Source organism: Stigmatopora nigra, chromosome 13, assembly GCF_051989575.1.
Source record: "Stigmatopora nigra isolate UIUO_SnigA chromosome 13, RoL_Snig_1.1, whole genome shotgun sequence".
NCBI lineage: Eukaryota > Metazoa > Chordata > Actinopteri > Syngnathiformes > Syngnathidae > Stigmatopora > Stigmatopora nigra.
Window position 1 is genome coordinate 7012371 of NC_135520.1, and position 5781 is coordinate 7018151.

Below are 5781 nucleotides of genomic sequence, written 5' to 3' on the forward strand. Positions count from 1 at the left end.
TTTGCCAGGTTTATTTATTTAATTTTCCTTTGGTCATTGATGATAGAAGATTATCATTTATCTGGGAAATTAAACTTAGATTGTATTTTTTTAATTTTGTAATTCGAATACTTGGAAAAATAAAATAAAATACTTCACGCGATGAACAAATTAGGAAGCAATCTAAATCAAACACAATGATAGAGTTGGATTGGAAAAGAGTCAGTGATTGTAATGGATTTTGCCAGCCAGCCCTCCCCGTCCAAATGAATTTCCAACCTTCTCCTGCCTTTTTAATCTGGCCCTTTTCATTTGTCTTTCTCATTTCGGATTTAGAGTGTTTGATCTCCAAAACATTTAGCAAATGTGCGGAGAGGAGCAAATTGGAAAAGAAGAAACGTCCTATTAGCCAGCGCGCCTGGGCTTCAGGTGCTTGATCAGCCGTTCATCTTCTTTCTGCATTTCCTTCCAATTTCAGCCAGACGAGCCGTGCTAATCGGCTGGACGTTTTCTAACACGTGCGTGCCGCCAAATCCCGAACGAGGAGGAAAGCGAGGCTTTGAAAGCTCGCCGCGGTTGTCGGCGTCCGTTTTTTCACGTTGGAAACGTCAGCCCGGCCCCTGCCGTCTTAGCGTCGTCCCGCCGGCTTACGAGTGACATGCCGACAGACGCGCATCAGCTTACCGCAATAAACACCTTCACACGGTCGCCGTTTTGTATACGAAAAAACAGCTCGGCGACGTGGTTTTTGTACAATGGCTGTCTTAAGTGGGCTCTAAATGCCTACACATTGGAAACATTTGCTCCAATTTGACTACACTTGGCTTTCTTTACCAGATAGCTTTTTTTGTTTACTCGTTACATTTGTTTACTCTTCATAGAGTACCACAAATTAAGGTAATAACTTAGAAATACCCCAAAAGCCACATGACTCAAACTCAACAAAAAATACCCCCAAAATTCCCCAAACTCAACATAAAATGCCCCCAAAAAATCCCCCAGACTCAACAAAAGATGCCCCCCAAATACACCCAAACTCAACAGAAAAATGCCCCCAAAAATCCCCCAGACTCAACAAAATTGCCCCTCAAAGTTCCCCAAACTCAACAAAAAAATACCCAGAAACCAACAAAACCACAATAAGAGAAATTAATAGGAATTGACCCAAAACCAACAAAATTTGAAGCTAAATCAACATGAACTGAACCAAAATCAATAGCAAGTAATAGGAATGCAACAGTAAGTGACCCAAGAATACCCCCAAACACTTAGAAAGTGACCCCAAAACGATAGAAACTTCAACTGTAATGACTGAAAATCAACAATAAGTGACCTCTAAATGCCCCAATCTCAACAAAAAGTGATTTGCATCAGTTTAGCGACCATCAGAGCACATTCTCTTGCGATCTTCAGAAAATAAAGCCACCGTTTGATGGGATGGGAGCATCCTTAATTCTATCAACATCAAAACACCGCTCGTTGTCTTAAGCAAAGGGATCACGTGGGCTCGGCAGTACGCTCGGAGAAGCTTATCGGCCTGTCCACCTACGGAAGCCGCTCTTCCTCCCTTTCCTCTTCTTCCTCGCCCAAATGAACGAGTCCTCGGGCAGCCTTAAGCCAGCAAACGGCGTCTGGCTGATCTCTCTCCTCCCTTTTCATCTCCTCCGAGCTCAAATCTCTCCGTATCCTCTTTAGTCTACCTTCTTATCATCATCGTCCTCCTCCTTCCTCTCTGGGCGCTCCAATCGCTCGCCCGTCTTTAGCCTCACGCCGACGTCCTCGTCCACAGAGCGACGGTCCCGTTACTGCAATGCGGAGGCCATTACACTATTGTGCTTGTTTACCGGCACGTCCGTGTGGCAGAGCCGATACGAGAATGTAAATGTTTGCGTGAGGGATGACCCACCCACCCGAGCCGCCGCAGCGATGCACCACCACGCTTAGAAATCGAACGTAAAACGTCAACAATGTGACTTTGCAACAGAGCGCTGAAAGGATTGGACACGCTGGCTACGAAAATAAACCTTTGGGATATTTGCTAGCTTAAGGGGAAATACAAACATAACAATGTAGTGGTATAAATATCATCGAAATGCAGTTATTGTCTAACGTAGGAATTCAATTTATTCCAGTTTAAACACATCAAAAGGATCTATTCCAATTGTGATGAATTTCTTTTTTTTTATCTATAAAGGCAGCCCAATTAATTGCCATTTAATACATTTTTAGATTGATTGACATTTTTTGCATTTGAGGGATATAACCGTAAATAAGTTCTGATTTCTATCACTGCGTCTTTAAATTCTTTCTATTTTGCGTTCAATGTGTCTGCCTCAATTCATATTATAATAGTATTCAGGGTGAAATCGAATACTAGCTTTTATCCTTTCATTTGTTTCAATGCAAAGCAATTTGGTAAGTCCAACAAATCAAATTGACCACAGACAGACAGCGTAAACCCTTGATGCAAAATACGGCATTTTAATGAGCATAATTGTCCAAAACGTCTTAACCGTAGGAGCCATTTTCTCTTTATCCAAGCGGCTGGAGGAGGATCACGACACGATCCGCAGAGCCCCTCGGCCGTTTGAAGTCAAAACACCCTTTCATCATCCACTCGGCCAAATGAAGGATTTTTCTTCTGTCTTTCCCTTTTTTTTTTTTTGGCGCGCTTTCCCTTTTTCGTTTGCGCACGCACAGTGACAGGACGCCACTGTCGGGACCCAAACCCACGAACCATGGCAAAGTTGTCAGTTGTCAGACTCGCACACAAGCTAAAAAACAGAAGCATATCGCTTAAGGCCAGCAAGGCCAGCAACTAGACTGACCAATGCGATTTTTGGATTCCCGTTTGTTCAACAAAAACGTTTTAATTCAAGTGTCAGAAATGTTTCAGCGACATTGTCCAAGACTTTGTAGAGCGTTGAAATTGATTGTCTTAAACGCCAAGTGGACATCATAGTCAATCGATCGGAAAGTTGACGACTCGTTTTCCGCAAAAAATGGTTATTGTAACTAAGTCAAATTCGAGTGAAGGCAGCTGTATTGCCAGAATTGTACCGTTATTATACAAAAATGTTTCCGTAAACATACATTTTTGGGCATTCTTTTCTAGAATTCGTAAAATCACAGTAGCAAAGCGTTAACTGAATCAGGACGATGACATATTCTGGATTTTCCAGACTATAAATAGCACTTTATTTCTCAATTTGGCTGGGCCTGCGACTGTAGTAAACAGTAAACCGTTTACTTAGGAATGCTTTCTGACGCACTAATTTGTATTGTGTGAACCCTAAAACATTTTTTATGGCCCCGGGTAACATTTTGCCCCTCCAAAATCATATACAATAGACCAAGTCCAGTCCAGTCGCAAGGGGCGGGAAAGAACAACAAAACAACAAACTGATTGTTATAAAGCTCGGCAGACTGTTCCAATTAGACAGTTGTCGCTTTTACTGCCTTTGGGTTGAAAGCGGATGCCTTTGTCTATCCGGACAATGGGGGCCTATGCGGCGCGTGTCAACTACACCGCTTTGGAGGATTAAGGCCGAGGCGGTGGTGCCGAAAACTCGCTCATTCGGTTGGCCGCCGAACGCAACACAAAAACACGCGACGACAAAGACCTGCTGAGCACACACAAACACACACAAACACACACTCGCTAAAACAGTTGGGAATGCTGTTAGTGAGGAGGCGTCTGAAGAGAAGCACTTATTTGAAGGGGCATCACAAACAGTAGTGAAGGATTTGCCACAACATCTAGCCTGTCATCGTATTAACAGCATCTATTGTAAAACTCTTTTTAAAGCAGCGTGTTAAATAAAATCAACACACTATCTTGAGGATCTGCTACAGACGGGGGACAATATATCGGGAAATTAATTCGTTGCACGTTTAAAGGAGCACTTGAAATCACATTTGGAGGAAGAGACCCTCACAATCAGGCATTAATACGCTATTGTCAACTTTTTGAGGAAGTGACCATGCCATGGTCGAACCAGTTGTGAAATTACACATCTTTTTACTTATCATAGACTTTCGTAGTCACAGGCGTTAGGCGAAGTGTTGTTTGGTTTACGCCACAATGCCCAGATTGTGTACTTAGGTATTTGTACTTGGGTTATTTCTACTGTTATCCCGTTTTCTCCTATGGTTGAATAACGTTTGCATATGTAAGGGTTGCTTGTCAAGCCTAGAAATTGTGTTTTTTGTCCGTAGCAAAGAAAGCGAACCATGCACTTTTCTGATGTGAAAACCCCTTTAAATTGCAATTTAGAATCATTGCCAGACCTAAACCTGCAGAGTCCTGCAGTAGATGATCTAAAATACAGAGAAACACATAGCATAAAACTATATCTTGGGCAGATAAAGCAAGGCTTTGGAACTGCAGAAATAGTAAATCTGGTCTGTATCAAGTATTCCTAAAATATACAACTAATCCACTACAGATCAATAGAATCAAGACTGGAAGAATCCTTAACATCAAAACATCTTGAATGGTTGCATCGGGAAAAGCATTCTGGTCTGCAACTATTGGAGCAATTTGAGGTTTAGCGTTATTGAGAGTAATACTGGGTTTTTTGGTAGTATTTCACAAGGCATTGAGAGTGAAAACGCTTGAGAATAGCACTTAGGATAGCGGCCAGAGCGGATGCACGTAGCATAGCATCTCCAAGGGCATGGATGGTGATCACGCGTGCAGTCCAACTGTAGAAATTTGTCCACGGGAAAAGCTTTGTGCACCTGAGCTCTCAGGCTGACAGCCTTTATTAATTAAGACCAAGGGAAGTCAAGAAAAAAATAAGAGATGAGAGCGAGTGGAAGAGAGAGTTGAAAATCAAAGGTAGAGAGAAGAAAGAAAATGTATGATGGAAATTCAAGCAGAGAGATTGGGTGGAGGGATGGACAGGAGATTATATTGATTCTTGGGATTTAGCATATTTTACGGACGTTTTGAATCAATCATTGGCTGACTGCCGTTGATGAAAATGGAGAGAGGATAGAAAAGATTATAAGGTACGAAAGGGCAACATTTCAGTCGGAAGGGAAAAATATGGAATTTTGTTGCAAAATAGTAATTGTTGGTATCTATAGTCCAGTCAGGACCAATAGGAGGTTGAAAGACATAAAACATTTTTTAATCCTTTGTAATCCGCTGGATTAATTCAAATGGATTGTCACCCCATTGTCGTTAACGAATGAGAGAACATTTTACATGCACGTTGAAATAGTTGAAATCGTTTGAGGAATGTGAAAGAGTTTGTGAGATTTAGCAAAATTAAGTGGACTGACCTTTGAATTTAAAGTGAAATCAGATCCCTTTTCAAGTTAACTATTAAAATTATGCATTATCTTCTGCAAAATGGCCTTAATTAGTTTGAAGTCAGCATTTTAAGTTAATGGTACTTTATGTACCACCTCCAGGTTTTTTTTTTATCTTATAGTTATCTGAAAAACTGTTATGTTACCAAATGCCTATTCAGCCTATTGTTCTTCATTTTACTATATTTACTTTAACATGTTTGTTGGGCCTCCCCAAAAATACGATTTATACTCCAGTGCTTCTTATTTTGATCTATTTCCTCTTCTTGTGCATTCTCTGACTGGTACGATTTATAATCCGGAAAATACAGTAAGTCAAATCAATTTTACAATACCATCTTGATAAAATGACTTAGTTGAGAGAATTTAAGAATTTGACACGATATCGACCAACAATCTTTAGCGACCATGACAAATAGGACTTTTTTTTTTTTGCAATGCGTAAAAAAATGTGGTACGGAAAATGGTCACACAACTACG